This window comes from Leptodactylus fuscus, chromosome 6 (assembly GCF_031893055.1).
Source record: "Leptodactylus fuscus isolate aLepFus1 chromosome 6, aLepFus1.hap2, whole genome shotgun sequence".
In the NCBI taxonomy this organism is placed as follows: domain Eukaryota; kingdom Metazoa; phylum Chordata; class Amphibia; order Anura; family Leptodactylidae; genus Leptodactylus; species Leptodactylus fuscus.
Genome location: NC_134270.1, coordinates 17173238 through 17198502, shown reverse-complemented (window position 1 = coordinate 17198502; position 25265 = coordinate 17173238). Strand labels below are relative to the sequence as shown.

The window sequence follows — 25265 nt, the reverse complement described above, 5'->3', positions numbered from 1 at the left end:
CTCAAAGGTCTGGGACAGTCTGAAGGTGATATCCGGACATAAACAAATGGCAGCTCATCAGATTGAAGCTGACAGGAAGTGGCTTAATGAGCTTAATCTATTCTTCAATAGATTCGACTCCAAACCAACTCCCCCCTCACAAGCAATCCCCCTCCCCTCACACACCAAGACCCAACCCCCTCCGACTGGCAGTAATTTGCAATCCGAATGTCTGATCCTCAAAGAGTCTCTGGTGTGTTGGGAAATCAAGAGGATTAAGGCAGACAAGGCCGGAGGGCCCGATGGGATAAGCGCAAGAGTTCTTAAAATGTGCAGTGACCAGCTGTGTTGTATTATTATGCACATGTACAATATGAGTCTAAAGCTGGGAGTGGTACCTCAACTGTGGAAAACATCTTGTGTGGTACCAGTCCCAAAGAAACCCAACCCGATGGACTACAATGACTACCGACCTGTAGCACTGACATCCCACCTGATGAAGGTCCTAGAGAGACTGGTCCTGACACACCTACGCCACCTAGTGAGCTCCGCTCTGGACCCCCTCCAGTTTGCCTACCGGCCGGGCATTGGGGTAGATGACGCCATCATCCACCTTCTTCATAGAGCTCTCTCTCACCTGGAGAAACCCGGGAACACTGTGAGAATAATGTTCTTTGATTTCTCCAGTGCGTTCAACACCATTCAGCCAGAGCTACTGAGGGAGAAGCTGAACCTTGGTGGAGTGGACCATCACCTGTCCAACTGGATCCTAGACTACCTGACAAATCGCCCTCAGTATGTGAGAGCCCAGGACTGTGTGTCTGACACTGTGATCTGTAGTACGGGGGCACCACAAGGTACAGTTCTTGCCCCATTTCTCTTCACACTCTACACTGCTGACTTTAGGCACAACTCCTCCAGCTGTTACTTACAGAAGTACTCTGATGACTCTGCTATAGTCGGCCTTATCACTGATGGCGACGATAAGGAATACAGAGACTTACCCGGGATTTTGTTGAATGGTGCCAGCAGAACCATCTCAGGATTAATGCTGGGAAGACCAAGGAGATGGTGGTGGACTTTGGGAAACGGAGGAGTGCTCCGACCCCGGTGGAGATCCAAGGAACATGTATTGCGATAGTCAGGACCTATAAGTATCTGGGTGTGCTCCTCAATAATAAACTAGACTGGGCTGATCACCTGGAGGCGCTGCACAGAAAGGGCCACAGCAGACTCTACCTGCTCAGGAGGCTGAGGGCCTTCGGAGTCCAGGGGACACTTCTTAGGGCCTTCTTCAACTCTGTGGTTGCCTCAGCCATCTTTTTCAGTGTGGCCTGCTGGGGGAGCAGTATATCAACCAGGGACAGAAATAGACTTGACAGGCTGATCAGGAGGGCCAGCTCTGTCCTGGGGATCCCCTTGGACCCAGTACAGGTGGTGGGTGACAGAAGGATACTGTCCGTGGTGACCTCCATGTGGGAGAACAAATCCCACCCCATGTATGAGACCTTGATGGCACTTGGCAGCACTGTAAGTGACCGTCTGCTCCACCCCAAGTGTGAGAAGGAGCGCTATCGCAAGTCCTTTCTTCCAACCGCGACCAGGCTGTATAATCTACATCAGACCAAGCGAAGATCACTCCGCACAGAGAACTAATGATTATGAATGTCCTCCTTCTTTCTTCTCTGTTCCTTAGCTGCTCTGTTAGGGCTAGTTCACACGTGAACTGCCCGCGCGGGTTTTGACACAGAGAGAGACGCGGCGAGCCGCGTCTCTCTCTTGTCAAAACCCGCCCGCCGCGACCATCGCTGTCGCGGCTTAACCCTCTGCTGTCGGCTCAAATGAATGAGCCGACATAGGAGGGAGCTGCGGGGGGCGGAAGCAGCAGCTCGCCGCTAGCGGAGAACAGAAGCCCGGCGGTCTCCATAGACCACCATTATAAGGGGAGGTTTTGGACGCGAAATCCGCTGTCAAAAACCTCCCCTTATACTCACGTGTGAACTAGCCCTTACTTAGGACTCCTAGTATATCTTTCTCAGCATATGTGTGTCTACTACTTCTGTAATATTTACAGTGTATTATCATGTATCTGTATTACTATGCAGCTGAAACATACTGAAATTTCCCCACTGTGGGACTATTAAAAGGATTATCTTATAATGTACTGGGAAGCTGGAAAAAAAAGTCAGAATGAAGTGGATCTGAAGAAAAGGTGCATTTGTGCGACATTCTTACGGGCTTAGTTTTTACGGTGTTCACTGTGCAGCCTAAATGACATGTCACCTGTATTCTATATTTCAGTACGACTCCAGGGATACCAAATTTATATGGTTTTATTTACATTTCAAACCCTTAACAAAAATCCAAAACTGTGTTAAAAAAATTTTGCTCTAACAGTTGCGATATTCTGACACCCGTAACTTTTTTATACTTCCGTGAATAGGGATGCATAAGGTGTCTTAAATTATATGATTTTGGGGAATAACTTTTGCTTTGATCACTTTTTATTAAGATTTTTATCAGAGGCAAAACTGGCGGTTTGGCACTTTTGACTTATTCTCCCGCTATAGCGTTTATCGTACGGGACAAATATTTGTATAGATTTCTAGACCGTGAGTTTACAGACACAGGGATAACTAATGTCTATGTGTTTCACAGTATTTAAGTAATTTTATATGCGTTCTAGGGAAGGGGGGTGATTTGAACTTTTAATATATTTAAAAATATATATACATATATATTTTTTTTTACTTTTTTAAAAACTTTTTTTTGCATTTCATATACCCCCTTGTGGTCTTGAACTCCAGGGGATCTGATCTAATCCATCGTATGACATCCCGGGGAGCCTTCACAAGGCTCCTTGCTGTCATGGCAACATGACGCCCGCTCCGGACCTTGTTCCGGGTGTTGGCGATCACAGGGAAAATGGTGGCGCCCATGCGTCGCCAGGAAAATGGCGCCTTGGTCAGCTTTGACTGTGGCGCCGGAGTGGTTAATGCCCGCGATCGGTGTTGGCAACGACCGGGGGCATTAGTGCTGGGTGTCTACTGTCGGGAAGGGGTTAAAGGAGTTCCCTCTACCAGCCCATAGGCCTACCGCAGGGTACTGCAGTAGCCATTGCAGTAGAGGAAAAAAAGGATCCAGCACCCAGAACTCTTGTAAATGATAATTGGATTAAAACTTCGCTTTTATTGTTCACATTAAAAGTTCGGACATCTCAAAGTGATATAGTCCATATGCAGAGGTGGTACTGTTTAACGCCGACGCATTTCAGTGCCGTGTCACCTTAATCATGGCTATGATCACTTTGAGATGTCCGAACTTTTAATGTGAACAATAAAAGCGAAGTTTTAATCCAATTATCATTTACAAGAGTTCTGGGTGCTGGATCCTTTTTCCTCTACTGCAATTGCTACGGCTCCAGCCGGAGGGATCCCATTACCTGTGCATCCAGGAGGACTCTCCAGGAGAACACCGTAAAAATGGAACTGTAAGTCAACAGTTTTTCTTCTTTTTTATTTTGGCACTGTCTAACAACTGCTTCATTATTAAGGGGCTGAGTGCATGCCATATTTTTCCACATACTGCAGTAGCCATGCCAGCCTGAAGCCTGGCTGTAGCCTTCTGTACTGCCATGTACATAGTACTATTATGCCTAAAAGACTGAATATCAGTATTACACTGTATTATACAAGTGATCAAGGCATCTCAGGGGGACTAAAGAAAAATGTAAATCATGTAAAAACAAAAGTTTAATAAAATGTTGAATGAGATGAAAACTACAGCTTGTCCTGCAAAATATATGCCCCGTGTAAAGCTTGATCGATTGAAAAATTAAAAAGTTGTAGCATTTAGAATATGACGCCGCAAAAAGAAAATATTTATTTTACAAAAATGTTTCTATCATGCAAGATTAATAAAACATGAAAATCACCATATAAATTATACACTTCCCCCCTGCAAAGAGTTTCTATCTACTGCCCGTTTTTGCATGGGTTTCCTCCCAGACTCCAAAGACATACTGATAGGGGAAAAAAAAAGATATAAATTAATCCCCTTATTGTGCCTTTCTCTACATGCGTTTTCGTTGAGACTCATGTCTCAGTCGTATAGACTCAAGTTATGGGTTATTAGCGGCCCGAATGTTTTCCCTATTTTGTGTTCTTACAGTTTGCACTGCTATATATCTGACTTACTAGAGAAATTGTTCTGCCCTGTTTATACGACATTGTTACCTTTTTCTTTGTATAAATTGTTTAGCCTGCTCACTTTCACCTTGTGATGTGACGTGAGCACAATTTCTTGATCTGTCCCCCCCCTTATGTACTTTTGAAAACCCTAATAAAAATACTTGAAAAAAAAAAAATATAAATTAAATACTTCCCACATTCCCACATACTTCCCACAAGAAAATTTTGTTGAATGTTTCCCACGTTCAAATTTCTGAACATGACAATGGTTTACCTCTTGTGTGAATTCTCTGATGTGTAACAAAATGTGATTTCCACCTAAAATATTCTCCACATTCTGAACAAGAATATGGCTTCTCCCCTGTGTGAATTTTCTGATGTGTAACAAGATTTGATTTAGATATAAAACATTTCCCACATTCTGAACATGAATATGGCTTCTCCCCTGTGTGAGATCTGTAATGTTTAACAAGAACTGATTTTCTTGTAAAACATTTCCCACATTCTGAACATGAATATGGCTTCTCTCCTGTGTGAGATCTGTAATGTTTAACAAGAACTGATTTTCTTGTAAAACATTTCCCACATTCTGAACATGAATATGGCTTCTCTCCTGTGTGAGAACTGTAATGGTTAGCAAGAACTGATTTTCTTGTAAAACATTTCCCACATTCTGAACATGAATATGGCTTCTCCCCTGTATGAGATCTGTGATGTTTAACAAGATATGATTTAATTTTAAAACATTTCCCACATTCTGAACATGAATATGGCTTCTCCCCTGTGTGAGATCTGTGATGTTTAACAAGATCTGATTTAGATGTAAAACATTGAAACTATACAATGAAACTATAACTGAAACGTTGGTTTCTATGATGAATCCCAACTGCGTCTGACCAATCCCACTGACTATAATTGGGTCCAATGACTTTCCCCCACTAGCCTGGTATTTTATAAGCAGTTTTGCCGTATTCTGCTACATAGTCCTTACTACAGGGTGATTCAAAAAGGAAGGTGCAAAACTATCGGCCTGTACTTCTAGGAACATCAGTGGTAAATGGTCAGAGGCTAAAAATCAAGGCAAAACTGGCTTATAGTCCATTGTTATTGTTAATATTAATTATTAAAACTGGATCCTTAAAATACCCTAAATTCCAATTGTCACTACAGCAGTATAATGGTGAACATAGAATGAAAGAAATTGGAAGTCTTACCAAAGTCAATAGGAGGGGTATCCACATTGGTGGAGCATCATAGGGAAGAACAGAAAATCCCTATTTTTACCCTATACGGTTTTGTCCTTAACGCACCCCATTTAGCACACGTAACACATTGAAATCAATGGGATTCTGTTTTGCAGCGCTGACTCTGACATGAGTTTACATGTCAGAATCAACTCTGCGTTACATAGTGGGAAGGACCCTTAGAATTGGGGTAGTAGCAGGATCGGGATTCTATGTAGGTGAGGATATAACGTATTGTTCCATCTTTACCTGTGCTGGGCTGGCTGTCACCTTGTATGTATACAGAACATTATATTTTAGAATTGGGGTAGTAACAGGATGGGGACTTTATGTAGGTGAGGATAATGTGGGTCAGGTGTCAAAGATGTCTGTGCTGAAAACTTTACAGAGACAAGTCACTGCTGGAAGAATTGTTCATGGCGGTCCAGAGGGAAGAGACGAGAAATGTGAACCAGACGTCACATGTAACTCACAAAATGTAACTGCACTGTATTCACCTAAATGATCTGTAGAGCCGATATCTGCCATTGTACGGTCACTGTATAGTAATAATATCGATAGAACTGCTTGGGGGCCCACGTGGATATGTTTGTCCCCTGTGCCAAACCATTAGCTATGCCTCTGGCACCACCGTTTTGGGGTAGATTGCTGGCCCCTGAAACAGTATCCATTGCCATGACAGCTAGAAGCCTACTGAAGGATCCCAGGCTTGCCTTTGTACAGCTTCTATTACAAGCTCCTCTGTGCAGTCTCCAATAGATGTGCAGTAATTTTTGCAATGCATTGATTTGTGGGTGGAGAACCAAAAAAAATTAAGGTTTGGTTGAACCCAAAGTGGTTGTTTGATAAAATTCATAAAGAACTGGCTCATTATGAACCAATTCCTCATCTCTAGTTACTACTCACCTGGGCAATCACCTGTAGGAATGTCCTCCGTACTCTCCTCATCACCCCTCACATAAGTCTCCGGAGCATTAATATTGTTCAGATCTTCACCCAGATACAAAAGCTGTGAAACAAATATTGTAAAGTCACCAGATGGAGAAGTCACATGGGATGTTTTATAGGAGAAGAAAAGATCATTCATTATCATGACCACCAAAAATGACAGCAGGAGTTATCTGACCAAATAGCTGTAGGTCTCCTGGATAAATCCACCATGTTGGTTCCTTATTCCAACCAGCAGCCTCCATAGCAAGAGAACTGTGAGAAGATCCAGACAACATGTCATGTCTATGGTCATCTTTATCTTGCCATCTCCACCTTTCTTATTACACAAGTACAAAACATCTAATACTGTGAGATAAAACCAGACTGACCACGAGACCTTCACAGCCCTTCTACAGGGCGGAGGAAGATTTCATGTCACCTTATCTCCATCTACCTGATCATCCTGGAGGACATTTTCTTCCTTACAGTCCTGTGGTAGAAGAGGACTGGGGCATCTCTCCAGTGATGTTCTCTTACTGGATGGAACTGGAGGAAACACATACAGGGACTGAATTCATTCTTTCCATACAGATAATGAGAGGCCGTGTGTATTTAGTCATGGCTATTACCTGCTGATGTGAGGGGCTGCTGATCCTCCATCATCACCTCCTTGTACACATCTTTGTGTCCTTCTAAATACTCCCACTCCTCCACGGAGAAATAGACAGTGACATCCTGACACCTTATAGGAACCTGACAACACAATGATACAGTCATCAGCAGATCCCTTCATAGAGCTCCTGTATAATGTCCCAGCATTCCCAGCAGTGTCACCTCTCCAGTCAGCAGCTCAATCATCTTGTTGGTGAGTTCTAGGATCTTCTGTCCATTGATCTCCTCCTGTATCAGTGGGTGAGGTAGAGGCCCCGGGATTGGGCTCAGGGTTCTCCCCCATCTTTCAGATACAGGAGCCTGACAGCGCCCACTAGAGGTCTTCTTCACTACTGTGTAATCCTGTTTATGGAGAGACACATTAATAAATATCACTCCATCCATTCCCAGAGTCCCTCACCTCTCCAGTCATATCATCTGTTATTACTATAGATAAGAATGATGTAATGTGACATCATCAGAATCTCTCACCTCTCCAGTAAGCTGGTGCAGGATCTCTAAGGTGAGATGTAATATTTTCTCCGCCATCTTGTCCTTATCCACTGAGAGGATCCTATACTGTAGGAACATGATTGGAAAGAATATAAGTCAATGTAAAGTCATATACAATGCCATGTATATATAGACTATTCCTGGAGATAATAAGATATAACATGAGGAGATAATACGGGTAGATCTTGTATATTCTCTCTCTGTATATGGATTGGGGCAGAAGCTGAATAACTCTTTACAGTAGTTTGTGTGGATATGGGCTGGGTAAATGAACACGTACTTGACAGCCGCTATGTAGCACATGGTGACGTATTATTGCATCACTGTCACTACATGGTCTTACTTAGAGATGGGCAAACCTAACAAGATGTGTTTCAGGTTGAACAAGTTCGGATAAAACTGGAAGTGAAATTATTATTATTGACTTCAGTGGGAGCCGCTCACTTCTTTTTTCTGCTAACTAGTAGTGGGAAAAAAAAGCGAGATGATCTATCTTGCCGCAGATTCCGCAACTGACTCAGCCACAGCATCCGTGGCGCGAGACTCCCTTTCAATTAGTCCCATTCATTCAGGCCTAATCTGGAGCGGAATGCAACAACGGGATGCTGGTGCACTGCATTGTGGCTAGCCGCCTGGTATGGTTCACACGTGGAATCCAATTTCCGCCATGTGAACATACCCCAAGAGGCCTCTATGTATGACAAAGATTTTGCAATTAAATCACATGGTGAATGGTATAAATACAATTGTAAAACAATATAGTATACCCCAGAATAGTTCCTGAAAATATTTAACTGAATCTGCAAAAAAACCCAAGCCCATGTGCAGCTCTTACTGGAACACAAAAATCTAATATTATTTACCATGATAGACCTGACCCAGAGGAAAAAGGATCATTTTTTTTCTGCTGCTCTGTAAATAGTGTAAAGTAATGGTGGAAATAATGTTTTGTTTTCTGTCCCCCAACCATTCCCCAAAAAGTCAATCAATAAATTATATGTACCAGACAATATTGCCATGAAAAATGACAACTTGTCCCGTGAAAAACAAGTCCTCATACATCTACAGTGGACAAGTAATACAGCTCTGGCTGCTGGAACACAGTAATGTAAAATCTCCATAATGGGCTCAGTAATAAAGAGGAAAGGAAGGGACTTCAGCCCCATCTGTGTCCTGTACAATGCAGATGGAGGACAATGGTGAAGGATCATTCAGTCCCTGTCTCTGCTCGTAGCAGATTGGAAGCAGCAGAGGAGATGTAGTGACATTGTACCTTCTGCTCCCAAACCACCGGAAGCAGAGATCAGAGTGGACTGCGGTGGGGGAAGGGGAGTGTTAGTTTTTATTTGTGTATTGTCTGTGGGGAACAGAAGGAGAAGACATTATACTGCGGGGAGCACAATGAGGGGGCATTATACTGCGGGGAGCACAATGAGGGGGCATTATACTGCGGGGAGCACAATGAGGGTGCATTATACTGCAGGGAGCACAATGAGGGGGCATTATACTGCGGGGAGCACAATGAGGGGGCATTATACTGCGGGGAGCACAATGAGGGTGCATTATACTGCAGGGAGCACAATGAGGGGGCATTATACTGCGGGGAGCACAATGAGGGTGCATTATACTGCAGGGAGCACAATGAGGGGGCATTATACTGCGGGGAGCACAATGAGGGGGCATTATACTGCGGGGAGCACAATGAGGGTGCATTATACTGCAGGGAGCACAATGAGGGGGCATTATACTGCGGGGAGCACAATGAGGGGGCATTATACTGCAGGGAGCACAATGAGGGGGCATTATACTGTGGGGAGCACAATGAGGGGGCATTATACTGCGGGGAGCACAATGAGGGGGCTTAACCCCTTCCCGACATCCTCCGTAATAGTATGGCGCATGTCGGGTGTGTAACTATGGCAACCGCCATAGCCGCCGGGTGTCTACTGCTTTAAGCTGTAGACAACCGGCTCTAATGTATCCGATTGGTCCCCGAACCGATCGGAGGCATTAACCCCTCCAGCGCCACGGTCAAAGGAGCCAGAGGCGCCATTTTCCCGGCGGCACATGGGCGCCGCCATTTTGCCGGTGATCGCCGGCTCCTGGAGCATGCTCCAGGGCCGACATCACGTTGTCATGACAGCCGGGAGCCTTTACAAGGCTCCCCGGCCGGTCTACAAGCTCTATCTTTTGCAGGCTGGTCTATGCAGCCTGCAAAAGAGAGGATGATTTTTTTACAATGCATTAGCATTGTAATGCATTGCATTAGTGATCAGACCCCCTGGGGTTTAAGACCCCTAGGGGGTCTAATAAATGCAAAAAAAAATGTTAAAAAAAGTAAAAAAAAAATATAAAAAATTATAAAAAGTATTAAAAATTAAAATCACCCCCCTTTCCCTAGAACACATATAAAAGTAGTTAAAAACTGTGAAACACATACATGTTAGGTATCCGTTTGTCCGAAATCGCCCGCTCTACAAATCTATAAAAATATTTTTCCTGTTCGGTAAACGCCGTAGCAGGAAATATAGTCAAAAGTGCCAAACCGCCGTTTTTTCACTCTTTTGATTCTGATAAAAATTTGAATAAAAAGTGATTAAAGCAATAATATTTCCCGAAAATGGTAGAACTAAAAAGTACACCCGGCCCCGCAAAAAAAGACGCCCTTTTTTAAGGGGTCAAAATGTAAATACAACCATATAAATTTGGTATCCCTGGAACCGTACCGAAACACAGAATACAGGGGACATGTCATTTTGGCTGCACAGTGAACACCGTAAAACCAAAGCCCGTAAGTAAGTCGCAGAAATGCATTTTTTCTTCAAATCCACCCCATTCTGATTTTTTTTCCAGCTTCCCAGTACATTCTACAGAATAATTAATGGCGGCATCATGAAAAAAAATTTGTCCCGCAAAAATTAAGACCTCATATGGCTCTGAGAGCGGAGAAATAAAAAAGTTATGGGGTTTAGAAGGAGGGGAGTCAAAAAACAAAAATGGGACATGAATGACTGGGACATTACACTGTGTGTTGGTCACAATGCCATGTCTGGGCTACTAAAGGGGCATATTGGGGCATGTGCGGGTTGATGTGGCTCAGTAATCCTAACAATGACCGTGACTATACGCACACATTATATATATAGATATATACACACTGACCTCCACCTGTACACTATATATATAGGAGAGGAGGAATCGTCCTGCTGTTGTCCTGGAAGAGCTAAAGGACCTGTGATGATGTCATGACCATGTTATCATGTGTGGGAGGAGTCAGATTCCTTGTTACTTTGCTGGAACAGCTAAAGGACCTGTGATGATGTCATAGTCAGTGCCCGGCATTTGTAGGCAATGTATGAGATGAGAGAATCGTTCCGTACGTTGCCTAGATGTTGTATAGAAGGCCGAATGCTATTTAGGCAAAGTATGAACCAAAACGAGCTGCTCCGTGAAGTGGCGTGAAATGTAGTGATAACAGTCCGTGACATCATACTGGATAGTACTGACTCCTTCTGTAACAGGATCAATGAGTTGACTTTGTTTCCTACAATCATCATCATCACATACGTAGCGATTCAGCAACCGATTGGATATTCGATGTCAAAGTCTGAATGTTTCGGTCTCAAGGACCTTCATCTGCATGACATCTAAAATTAGAATATACATTAGCCATATATTATCATATTTAGTGTAATCAGATAAAGTAATAAAAACCATGTGACTTCAAAATTTGGGTGTTAATATAAAAGTATAACACCATAATCATCAAGTATATAAAAAAGTCACACAATATACAAATACTATAGAATTCAAATGAAGTACAGCAGTGAGACAAAAAACAAAGATTATGGAATAAAGTTTTTGATACATTGAATTTTGGTGTGCTGATGTATTATACTACAACTAGAAGAGGAGGCGGCTGCTCTGTCCCCGTCCTTCAAAGGATCGCAGGTAGGCGAGTACAACTATGAATTTTTCTGTTTGGGGGGGGTTATTTATGGAGCATTATGGTTATAAAGAGGATCATTTATATTAAGGGTAATTATGGGGCATTATGGCTATAAAAGGTGGAATCATTAGGTTGTCCAGGATAACAATTTTTTATATTAGGCCAGGGAAGGTGAAAAAATAAAAAAAAATTAAGCAAAAACACTCACCTGTCCCTGCTGCTCTGGTTTCTCGCAGCTTGATCCGGTCCTGCTGCTCTAGTGTTTTCTTGTGGGGAAAGTTCCTGCCGCACATGACCTCTGAGGCCAATCAGCGACCACAGGAAAGGGACACGGGACGTCTCAGTGCAGTGAGAATTTCCGCCACATGAAAACACCAGAGCGGACCAGAACGCGCTGTAAGGAAGGGTTCACACCACCGTTGGATTCTGTTATGAAGGTGTTCTTTTTAAAAAAACGAACACCTATTGTAATGGACACAAACAGACTTCAACATTCAAAAAATAACAGACACATCCGTCTGTTTTTTCTAACGGAAAGAAAAGTCCTGCATGTAGGATTTTTTTTGTCCGCTGGAAAAAAAACGGACTTGGGTATAAATGGACACAAGATAAAATCCCATTGAAATGAATGGAAATTTTAATGGATTTCTGATGGTTTATTTAGTGTACATTGCTAAAATCTTGCTACGGACATTGCTAACGGTCACGGTAGTGTGAATGCCCCCTAACATACTAGAGCACCGGAGACTGGCGAGTGTGGTTTTTGTGGTGTCCTTGAGATCTAGAGTGTGACCATGTAATGTCCCTGTTGCAGAATGGATATGGCAGATCTTACTGTCTCCATGCGGAGTCTTCTTTTGAGGCTATGTCTGTTGAAGTATCTTAAGTTGATTATCATTCTCCAGTCCCCTGAAGAATTTGGCACCAATAAATCTGGAGAATAGATGCCAGACCCTCGATGAAGAACTGGGACCTCCTTCAATACATATTTCTGCAGATCTTCCGTAACTGATTTTTGAAGTACTTCCTAGCAGATGATAACCTGACCTTCCGCATGGAAGCTTTGTTCATAAAATCAGATCCTAAACAAATGTTCTTCATTGAGGACAACAAGTCATCTCTGGAAACTCCGGAATCAATATCTTTCCATAACTGGGAAAGATCCGCACATAGCTCCCTCACTGGAAGTGACCCCAACAGAGCAATGGTCAGAAGCAGCTGAATAAGATCACCTAAGAAAGCATTCTGCCCTCCTGTCCATCGGATCCTGTAGGTTGGATCCATCATCCGAGGGTAGTATAGGCAGCAAGAAAACTTCATTACCTCAATATAGACTATTGGTGGTGAACCCCATTTCACAAACTTGTCCTAGGAAATAGGAAATAAAGTTTAATAATTCCTGGATAGTACAACGGCTCTCTCCGGGTGCTTTCATTCAGCCATCATTGCTTTTTGCAACTTGCATCCACTGTAAATGCCCTAAGCCCCCTATGCTGAAGCTTCCACAGGATCAACATCAACCTGAGCTGATAGATTTAATAAGCTTCTGAAGAATAGGTCTCATCTAGAACTTAGAACTCCTCATCCAAGTGTAATACTGATCTAAATGGCTCAGCGCGTCTGGGCTTTTTAAGATGTAGAATCCTTTAGCTCCTTCGTTCAGTCTTGGACATATTCCTTTACCCAAATTACTACATCTTTGATAGACGGTTCATCAGCGGGACCCTTGGGACGATACTGACGGCAGGTGTTCTACTCAGATCTGTCAGGTAGCGGAATCTCAAAAATTCTGCAGGAGAGATATTTCCATTTGGAAGATGTTTTTCTTCTAAAGGACTCCCCATCACCAGAGGCCGAGGATGACATCTATTTAAATAGAATAAAAAATAATATTCTGCAATAACAGGAAATGAAAAAAGAAAAAATAATAGCAAGAGGAGTTTGAGCATAAAGAAACGTAAGTGGCCTTTCATGGCCCAGATGGGAATAGTCCTGTCTCTACCTCCCTGATGTGGCACAGACAGCCAAATGCGACAGGTTTACACCGTTTCTTTAACTCCGGGAGAGGTAAATGGTAGTAACTAGAGATGAGCGAACAGTGTTCTATCGAACACATGTTCGATCGGATATCAGGGTGTTCGCCATGTTCGAATCGAATCGAACACCGCGTGGTAAAGTGCGCCAAAATTCGATTCCCCTCCCACCTTCCCTTTTTTGCACCAATAACAGCGCAGGGGAGGTGGGACAGGAACTACGACACCGGGGGCATTGAAAAAAATTGGAAAAAGTCATTGGCTGCCGAAATCAGGTGACCTCCATTTTAGACGAATAGTGGATTTCAAATCCGGGTCATATGAGAATGTGAACTTTGTGACTATGAGACAGGGATAGCTGTACAGGCAGGGATAGCTAGGGATAACCTTTATTTAGGGGGGAATGTTATTAAAAATAACTTTTTGGGGCTCTATCGGGTGTGTAATTGTGATTTTTGTGAGATAAACTTTTTCCCATAGGGATGCATTGGCCAGCGCTGATTGGCCGAATTCCGTACTCTGGCCAATCAGTGCTGGCCAATGCATTCTATTAGCTTGATGAAGCAGAGTGTGCAAAAGGGTTCAAGCGCACCCTCGGCTCTGATGTAGCAGAGCCGAGGCTGCACAAGGGTTCAAGCGCACCCTCGGCTCTGATGTAGGAGAGCCGAGGGTGCACTTGAACCCTTGTGCACCCTCGGCTCTGCTACATCAGAGCCGAGGGTGCGCTTGAACCCTTGTGCACACACTGCTTCATCAAGCTAATAGAATGCATTGGCCAGCGCTGATTGGCCAATGCATTCTATTAGCCCGATGAAGTAGAGCTGAATGTGTGTGCTAAGCACACACATTCAGCTCTACTTCATCGGGCTAATAGAATGCATTGGCCAGCGCTGATTGGCCAGAGTACGGAATTCGGCCAATCAGCGCTGGCTCTGCTGGAGGAGGCGGAGTCTAAGATCGCTCCACACCAGTCTCCATTCAGGTCCGACCTTAGACTCCGCCTCCTCCAGCAGAGCCAGCGCTGATTGGCCGAATTCCGTACTCTGGCCAATCAGCACTGGCTAATGCATTGTATTGGCGTGATGAAGCAGTGCTGAATGTGTGTGCTTAGCACACACATTCAGCTCTACTTCATCGGGCTAATAGAATGCATTGGCCAATCAGCGCTGGCCAATGCATTCTATTAGCGTGAACTGAGTTTGCACAGGGGTTCTAGTGCACCCTCGGCTCTGCTACATCAGATTGCTACATCTGATGTAGCAGTGCCGAGTGTGCATCAGATGTGTAGTTGAGCAAAACTGACTCAGCACTGCTAAGTCTCTGCATTCGCATAGGAATGCATTGGCCAGCCTTCGGCTAATCAGCGCTGGCTCTGCCGGAGGAGGCGGAGTCTAAGGTCGGACCTGAATGGAGACTGGTGTGGAGCGATCTTAGACTCCGCCTCCTCCAGCAGAGCCAGCGCTGATTGGTCGAGTTCCGTACTCTGGCCAATCAGCACTGGCCAATGCATTTCTATGGGGAAAAGTTAGCTTGCGAAAATCGCAAACTGACAGGGATTTCCATGAAATAAAGTGACTTTTATGCCCCCAGACATGCTTCCCCTGCTGTCCCAGTGTCATTCCAGGGTGTTGGTATCATTTCCTGGGGTGTCATAGTGGACTTGGTGACCCTCCAGACACGAATTTGGGTTTCCCCCTTAACGAGTTTATGTTCCCCATAGACTATAATGGGGTTCGAAACCCATTCGAACACTCGAACAGTGAGCGGCTGTTCGAATCGAATTTCGAACCTCAAACATTTTAGTGTTCGCTCATCTCTAGTAGTAACTTTACGTAACTCCTGAGGTTAAAGGGATTCTACCATTAAACTACTTTTTTTTCTAATGAACACGTCGGAATAGCCTTAAGAAAGGCTATTTGTCTCCTACCTTTAGACGTGGTCTCCGCCGCACCATTCCGTAGAAATACCGGTTTTAACCGGTCTGCAAATGAGCTCTCCGCAGCAATCAGGGCGGGCCCCAGCACTGAAAGGCCGATGAGCGCATCCCCATTGCTGCCAGAGAGCTCTTTCCTGCGCCGCCTCCTTCTTCTGCAGCAACTCCGCCTCTTCTGGCTTCTCTTGCTCTTGTAGTTCTATAGAGGAGCATAAAGAGGCCACCCCAAAATGGCCGCCGGCCAGCTCCTTTATTGAACTGCAAGAGCGGCTACCCCAAAATGGCCGCCGGCCAGCTCCTGAATTAAACTGCAAGAGCCGCTCTTGCAGTTCAATACAGGAGCCTGCCGGTGGCCATTTTGGGGTGGCCTCTCTATGCTCCTCTATAGAACTACAAGAGGATCCTTACTGCTATTTCAAGCAGAGCTTCTTTACCTTTAGTTAGCTGTTGATCATCTAGAAGAATCCGATGCATTGGGTCTACATAAACAGCTGCCAAAGGGACGTTATTTTGTAATAGGAGCTCCTCTCTCCGTTTCATTGATGTAGCAATGCCACTTGCAATTAACCCTCCTCTTTGGGACAGGCGAAACATCAGGTTCTTCCACTCCTTTAAGAAAATACCTGGAGTAAAGTCCTCTGCTTGTAATCTTTTAGTCACTGTAAATGGGTGCTCTAGCAATTTTTCCAGCTCAGTCACCTGATTCCACTGACTTTCATTTAGCGTCAGTTGAGGGTTAGCCATGTCTACAAGAAAGGGTTTCAGTTCAACCAAGCGCTGAATCATTAAGTAAGTACTGCCCCATCGTGTGGCTTGATCAATAATTGCCCCTTTTCCAGCACGTCTCTTCAAAATTGAGTCAACTTTAGGGGTTCTGGCAACAGTAGCCAATTTTCTCACCTTGCCAATCAGTGCAGCAGCATGTCCTTCTTGCAGACTGTCTCTTATAGCCAGCTGTAGCGTATGCACAACACAGCGCATGTGATGAATGAAAGAACGTATTGACACAGTTTCAACAAGATCATCTAAGCTATCATGTTGCTGTTCATCTGAAGCAACTTCAGTTTGCTCCTCAGTTACAATACTGTGTTTCTCTATTTCAAACATTTCTGTGTCTGTGAACCCAGAATGTTCTTCTAGCTGCTGGTCACCATCATTACTCTCATTCATTAGCTTAATAGTACTTATCATATCTGAAGCATTGTCAGTTACGACAGAAAGAACTTGCTCTTTTTTAAGTTCATAGTCTTGCAGAACCATTTCCACCAAGACCTGGAGAAACTCACTGGTGTGATGAGCTTTGGTGTCTTTTACTGCCAATGTCTTGGTAACTATTTCATTTTTGTCACAAACAAATCGGACATTGATGGCAAAATAGTTCACTCTGTGACGTGTGCAGGCATCCATTTTAAGAAACAGAAAGCGTCCCTTGAGAGTTTTTTTAAGCTCTTCCTTTTGTTTAAAAGCTTCTTCGGTTACTAATTTTCGAATACTCTCTCTCTCCAGAGAAACACCAAGCTTGCGGGCCATTTCCCCATTTAGACACATAAAACCTGGTCGTGAAAATAATGAAATAGGCAGCACACTATCCTTTACAACAAGCTCTATGATCTGTTTTTTAAATGTATGTACTGTCATTGTCACAGTAACTTTGTCACTGACAAAATATCTTGCAACTGATGGCTGCAAAGTTCTCTGCTCCTTTGTTTGGCTGGAAGAGCTGGGCACTGGTTCATTGGTTTGGATGCAGTCTTTCTCATCCACTGCTTTCAGTACTTCTGGATGAAAGCGCTGTAAATGTCTCTTTAGATTAGAAGCTCTGGTAGGAGCATTTTTATCTTTGCCTGAATATGCACTAATCTTGGCTTCACAGCATTTGTTTTCGCCTGGATCATTTGTTATACACTGACAGACATAATGTTTTCTATCTTGAGTGATGGTGAAATGTTCAAATACAGATGATTTAATGTGACGCTTCTTTGACATTCTCAGGTTTTTAACCCCTTCCCGACATGCGCCGTAATAGTACGGCGCATGTCGGGTCTGTAATTATGGCGACCGCCCGGGAGCCGGGCGGCCGCCATAGCCGCCGGGTGTCTACTGCTTTAAGCTTTAACCGGCTCTAATGCCTCCGATCGGTCCCCGGACCGATCGGAGGCATTAACCCCTCTGGCGCCGCGGTCAAAGGCGCCGGAGGCGCCATTTTCCCGGCGGCTCATGGGCGCCGCCATTTTGGCCGGGATCACCAGCTCCTGGAGCATGCTCCAGGGCTGACGTCCCGTTGCCATGACAGCCGGGAGCCTTGTACAGACTCCCAGGCTTGTCTGCAAATCCTCTCTTTTACAGGCTGGTCTATGCAGCCTGCAAAAGAAAGGATGCTTTTTTGCAATGCATTGCAATGCATTAGCATTGTAATGCATTGCATTAGTGATCAGACCCCCTGGGGTTCAACACCCCTAGGGGGTCTAATAAATGCAAATAAAAAATTTAAAAAAAACGATAAAAAAAAATATAAAAAAATATAAAAAGAATTAAAAGTTCAAATCACCCCCCTTTCCCTAGAACACATATAAAAGTAGTTAAAAACTGTGAAACATATACATGTTAGGTATCCCCGCGTCCGAAATCGCCCGCTCTACAAATCTATAAAAATATTTTTCCTGTTCGGTAAACGCCGTAGCGGGAAAAATAGTCGAAAGTGCCAAACCGCAGTTTTTTCACTGTTTTGATTTGATAAAAATTTGAATAAAAAGTGATCAAAGCAATAACATTTCCCGAAAATGGTAGAACTAAAAAGTACAACCGGCCCCGCAAAAAAAGACGCCCTATGCATCCCCGTACACTTACGTATAAAAAAGTTACGGCCGTCGGAATATGGCGACTTTTAGAAAAAAAATTTTTTAACACAGTTTTGGAATTTTTTTTAGGGGTCAAAATGTAAATAAAACCATATAAATTTGGTATCCCTGGAACCGTACCGAAACACACAATATAGGGGACATGTCATTTTGGCTGCAGTGAACGCCGTAAAACCAAAGCCCGTAAGAAAGTCGCAGAAATGCATTTTTTCTTCAAATCCACCCCATTCTGAATTTTTTTCCTGCTTCCCAGTACATTATATAAAATAATTAATGGTAGCATCATGAAGAAAAATTTGTCCCGCAAAAATTAAGACCTCCTATGGCTCTGGGAGCGGAGAAATAAAAAAGTTATGGGGTTTAGAAGGAGGGGAGTCAAAAACGAAAAACGAAAATCAAAGAATGCCATCGGCGGGAAGGGGTTAATTCTGCTTTCACAATCCAAATGACAATTGTTTTTCCTAAAAACAATTGTACAAAATTATTGCCAGGTCGTACAACTGATATAGTGGTCAGTAATACTGTTATTATTCCTCATGTACTTACCGTTAACTGATGCAAAGCTGTTGAAAGGATAATACTTCTTACAATCTTCCTGTTCTGAGTAGCAGGCAGCTGTGAGATGTTTGGAAGACGCACACCTAGTAAACATCTAGTCTAGAGGAGGAGCTTTACTACTAAGAATTTGCAACACATTATCACTTTCAGTTTCATTTCATACATTGTAAGTAGGGGGGTTGGGGCAGCAAGGTTAACCAAGTATAAAAATACATAAGGGCAGTGTAGAACAGTGACACACAAGAAGTAAGAAATGTCTCTATCTCCAGAAGAACTGCTTATCACTGTTGTTCATAGTTTGATAGAACATATATATTTGAGTAACATTTATAAAATTCATATGAAAATTCAATTATGAAATATTAATACTTTATTTTAAAGCTGGAGTCGGAGTCGGTACATTTCTGCCGACTCCGACTCTGACTCCAACCAAAACTAACTCCGACTCCACGACTCCAATTCCACAGCCCTGGACAAACACAAAACATTTTTTGAAAAAATGCACTAAAACACATATTTGCATCTAAAACTCATGTTCAGTCTCACATTCATATACAAAATCCTATTAATATTATAAGTGTGAAAGTTTGTGAGTTTGGATGTTTGTGGGTTTGTGTGTTCGGATGTTTGTTAGTCAATCACGCAAAACCCGCTCGACCGATTTGGCTGAAATTTTGCACAAACATAGTTAATACACCCCATTGCGCAATAGGCTACTTTTCGTCACAATAGCGCACATATGTTTTTCCCAGGACCCCCACAAACCCCAAACTCACATCACCATCTCTGCAATCTCACACACTTTGGACCATAGCAAGCCACAAAATTCATATTGCCCTCTGCAGCCTCGCCCCTAACCCCACACAATCTCATATACATATACTTTACCACTTTGCCCCTCACCTTAACGATACTCCAGGAGGCTCTCTTTAACGCTCCGGAGCAGCCATGTTTGCCAACCCCCACCGCTATGACAATCCGCGACACCACCAACCCATGTCAATACCCCTAGGCGGTCTAATAAATGCAAAAAAATTTTTTTAAAAAAAGTAAAAAAAATATTAAAAACAAAAAAAAAGGATTAAAAATTCAAATCACCCCCCTTTCCCTAGAACACATATAAAAGTAGTTAAAAACTGTGAAACACATACATGTTAGGTATCCCCGCGTCCAAAATCACCTGCTCTACAAAGCTATACAAATATTTTTCCTGTTCGGTAAACGCTGTAGCGGGAAAAATGGTCAAAAGTGCCAAACCACCGTTTTTTCACTGTTTTGATTCTGATAAAAATTTGAATAAAAAGTGATCAAAGCAATAACATTTCCTGAAGATGGTAGAACTACAAAGTACACCCAGTCCCGCAAAAAAAGACGCCATATACATCCCCGTACATGCACGTATAAAAAAGTTACGGCTGTTGGAATATGGCGACTTTTAGAAAAAAATGTTTTTAACAGTTTTGGATTTGTTTTTAAGGGGTCAAAATGTAACTAAAACCATATATATTTGGTATTCCCGGAATCGTAATGAAACACAGAATACAGGGGACATGTCATTTTGGTTGCACAGTGAACGCCGTAAAACCAAAGCCCGTAAGAAAGTCGGGGAAATGCATTTTTTCTTGAAATCCACCCCATTTTGAATTTTTTCCCTGCTTCCCAGTACATTATATAGAATAATTATTGGCGGCATCATGAAGAAAAATTTGTCCCGCAAAAATTAAGACCTCATATGGCTCTGGGAGCGGAGAAATAAAAAAGTTATGGGGTTTAGAAGGAGGGGAGTCAAAAACGAAAATCAAAAAATGCCATCGGCGGGAAAGGGTTAACTTCAAATACCTCTGTCCCAAAGTCACTATGTAAAGTTTCTCACAACACCGTATATATAGCAGCTCAAATACAAATTACCTTCAACACAAAAGTCTCACGTATTCTCTGAATTACAGCAAAAACAAGATACAAACTTACATTTCATATCCCATCCCTTATACACACTACGAAAACCTTACCCGCGCCTGTATATACCCACTGCTACAATCACCGCAGACGAAGTCGCGGGTACCAGCTAGTACATTTATAATAATAGCTTATGGTGTGTACAATGTGTATATATATACTATATGTACCTCAAACATCAACTACAACAAGAGCTCGGACTCCCAAAAACATGAATACAAAAGACAAGCAGGATTTTGCTGTTATTCACTAATATGATAAAAATCTATACTGCACCTAAAAAATCTAACTTTCTTGAGATTGCACAGCATACCATATATACCATATATAAAAACACAACTTAATGTTTCATATATACAACCACCTCCATGCAACGTTGTAGCAAGCAGAGATTGCTAGCAAAAATTGCGCAAAAATTCAATATTTCCACTAAAGTGTAACTCAAGCAATCCCTTTCTGCAAACAAAATGTACTTTCTAAAAAACTGCAATATGTGAGGAGTTCCTACAGACCATACATGTATATATTTACAGGGGCGGGTGTTAAATAAACGCCAAAATCGCAGAAATACGCCAACCCATTTTGTGCATGCAAATTAAATAGGACTTTACATAAAAATATTTTCCATCCCCTATAAAAATTTTAGCAACCTATACGTTCATCTCTAGTGATAATCGTTATCACTATTATTTTAGCGTGTAACAGACATCACTAGAGACACATTTTACTCTAGAAAGTTCAGGTATTGACAGAACAGGGATTGAGTGAAATTTAAACTTTATTCATGATTTTGTAGTGTGTTTGGTGCAACTTTTTTTTGGCACTGCGGCCTGGACAATGGTAAATGTGTGGGTCACAGCACCAATAAACTTCCTGGTTATGTTAAGGGGGTATAACATAAGAATATCCCACTAGTAAAGCTCAGGGGGGAATTATATTATACCTCCATGTGACAATCAGACTGCAAAAGTACAGTATGCTCTTTGATTGACAGAAGGGGGGAAATAGGGACTGAATCAGCCCCCCCCCCTCCCCCGGTCACATACAGGTTGTGCACAGGGACAGAGAAAATGCTTCTCTGTCTCTGTGCACGCTGCAGGCTGCCCCTCCTCTCCCCTTCCTGTTTCACTAATGCTTCCTGAGACAGGAGGGGGGGGGGACAATTTAAAGTCCTGTATCTCAGGACTCGTTTGGGCTATGAGAATCTCATCTTTAAATAATACCAATATCTTAATAATAGCCCTTACAGATTTTTAGCGAATTGCTGTTAAAAATGCTGTCGGGAATTGAGATCTTCAATGAGATCTCAATCTCCAATAGCGTTTTCAACAGTGAATCCCTCTGGCACAGTAAAGGTTAACATGAAGAACTTGATATTTTACAGATGAGATTCTCACCTTTAAAATGAATCTAAAATTATCTTCATAGTCCAAACTAGTCCAGCGATATGGGTATTAGAAGTAAGGACGTAGCAGCTACGTCCTCGGCTAGGCAAGTGACACGCTGGGAGGATGTAGAGCTACATCCTTGGAAAGAAAAGGGCTAGACCCATGATGGCAAACCTATGACACGCGTGCCAGAGAAGGCACAAAGAGCCATCTCACTTGACACGCTCACCATTGCCCATATCGCTCACTAACAGGGAATCTGGGACAGATCCCTTCTTTCAACTGTATGTGCAGTGTGCCCCAATACAGGCGTGACGACGTAAGTCAAAAGGAGGAGCATGTTTAGCGGCTCTTCATGGGACTTGAGGTAAGTATAATTGTGTGGGTCTGCTCTGTGTGTGGGGAGAGGTGGCTACTGTGGAGCATTTAATACTGTGTGGGGAGGGGGCTACTGTGGAGCATATAATACTGTGTGTGGGCCACTGTGGGGCAGATTGTACTGTGTGGGGCAGATTGTACTGTGTGGGGAAGACTGTGGGGCAGATTGTACTGTGTGGGTTCCCCTCACTATTTATATCACACAGTATTTGTTTTATAGCAGACCTAATATTAGTACAGGATGTAATTACATTGCACAGTCACTATAAAACAGATCCTGTGCAATGTAAATAGTAAACACTAGCAGTTACCCGCGACTTCGTCCGGGGGTTGGCGGTGGCGCTGAACCGCTTATATTTCTTGTTCTCCCATGTCTGCCCCCAGTTTCTTGTCCCCCCTATCTCTACCCCCAGTTTCATGTCCCCCCCTTCATCTGCCCCCAGTTTCTTGTCCCTTCCTTTCATCTGACCCCAGTTTCTTGTCCCCCTATCTCTGACCCCAGTTTCTTGCCCCCCATCTTTGCCCCCAGTTTGTTGTTGTCACGGAGCAAAGGTATACGTCTTCCTCCGGATGGTCTTTTGAATCAACAGGGACGCAAGAGGTCGGGAGACAACAGCAATTTATTGTAATCCACAAAGTTAGTAGCCGGCGGCGGTCACATCAACCGTAATAACAATAAGTCCACAGAAGTCACAATCCAATGATAGCTTTGGTTCCTTGGTCCTGTAACTAAATTCTGGCTCTCTGCAGAGCTGTGCACAGGCCGGCTAACACATACTAACTGCTAGCTATATACTATATACTAAACTGTTACACCTATACCTGGGGGTGGGAAGGGCTGAGCCACAGATCCTTCCCCCCTCACCTATGCCAAGGAGAGCAGACTCCCTGTCTACTATGGACAATGCACCATCCAACATCTTCTTGGAGACACTGATCAGATTATCTCCACCCATTGTCCTCACTAGTTAGAGGTATTTGCATACAATGTGCTAACACACTAGACCCGAATCAGCCAACTACACACTGATGTTTACAACAGGTTAGAGAATACATTCCACATGAAATATATATTACACATTGCCTATAGTATAGACTCTAACCATCCCGTGACAACCCCTCCCCCTCTCAAAACATGTGCATGACACAATTGGCCTACACAGGTAAATTGGGGAATGCACATCAGTCTCTATAGCTCATATGTCCTCCTGCCGGGATAACCCATCCGCGTTCTGGTGTTGGTTCCCTCGGCGGTACTGAATGGTAAAGTTGTAGGGTTGAAGGGCTGGCATCTGTCAGAAAATCCGGTGGATCCATGTTGGCTTCTCCCTGAGCTTGGCTTCGGGTCACTGCTCCCACAAAGTGGCACTGTAGATTTCCAACATCGTTGCCTAACAGAACATCGGCCGGCAGCCCGCTCATCACACCAATTGTGCATCGTTTTGGTCCATAACCATAGTCGAGTTCCACGGTAGCTTTAGGAATACGTCTTTGAGTACCCCCTGCCAACTTGATAGAAATGCCAGGACCCTCCTCTAGGGCCTCGGGTCGCACAACTCGGGGGTCCGCTACCGTTAGGAAAGCTCCCGAGTCCCGGAATCCAACAACTGTTCGGCCATCCAGTAGGACCTCCTGCAAGTGCTTCCTCTGAAGGTTTGCGGGATGTGTGGCGGAAGGCTGAATCCCATAGACCCCTGGAGGTGGAACAGATGTGTCATTCATGGAGTCATCTGGAAATGGGGCCAAACTTTCTGTCCTAGGAGTGGTTCCCAGGTAGTGAATAGGCCGGGATGCCACGGTGGCCCGTGCCCCCATGTTAACAGGGCAACTAGCTTGCAAATGTCCAGGCCGCCCGCACCCAAAACATCTGCGCTCTAGCATTCTTCCAGTAGGTCGTTGTCTAGGGACAGGGTTGTTCATAGCTGGAGGCCGATGGGCTGGGGCAGGGGTAGAGGGGGAATTGTAATCCTGAGGCCGGGCACGAAAGGTGGTTGGCTGGCTGAAGGGTGTCTGGCGGACTGTGGTAGTTTTCCGCTCCTCTGCAAACAACCTCTTCCACTGCGGCTTGATGGTCAGGCCCTCATCTGCAAGAGAAGCAGCTTGCTCAACTGTGGCTGGGTTCCGTTCCAGCACCCACTCACGGATCTCAGCGGGGCACTGGGAAAAGAACTGTTCCTTAAGTATGACTTGGAGGATCTTATCGACTGTGACAGCCTCCTCTCCTTCTAGCCAGCGCTTGCATGCTTGCTTCAACTTGTGGGCGAACATGTGGAAGGAGCTTCCCCCATTGTAAGACAAAGAGCGGAACTGAACTCGGTAGGTCTCTGGAGTGACTGCATAATACTTCTGCACCGCTCTTTTAATGGCCTCATAGTCCCGCTGATCACTAGGGTCCATGGCTCTGAGAGCTTCCGCAGCCCCATCTCGTAGGTGCCCCACCAGATACCGGACCCAATCCTTCTCTGGGACTTCCATCAGGTGGCACTGGTGTTCGAAGTCCTGAAAATATCCATCAACATCCCCAGCCGCTTCCTCAAAGGTCTTGAAGTGTTTATGGGAGACATATGGTGGTTCTCTCACTGTTGGGCTGGGGGTCGACGTTTGATTATAATTCCTCATAGTTATCTCAGCCATTCGCATTTCATGCGCCATTCTTTCCTTTTCATGCGCCATTCTCTGTTCCTCCTTCTCCGTTTCCTGAGCCC

General features: G+C 43.8%; 1 pseudogene; it reads right to left on the bottom strand.

Moving 5' to 3' along the window:
• The window catches only part of LOC142209930 (uncharacterized), a 520021-nt pseudogene that overhangs the window by 315769 nt on the left and 178987 nt on the right, over window positions 1-25265 (bottom strand).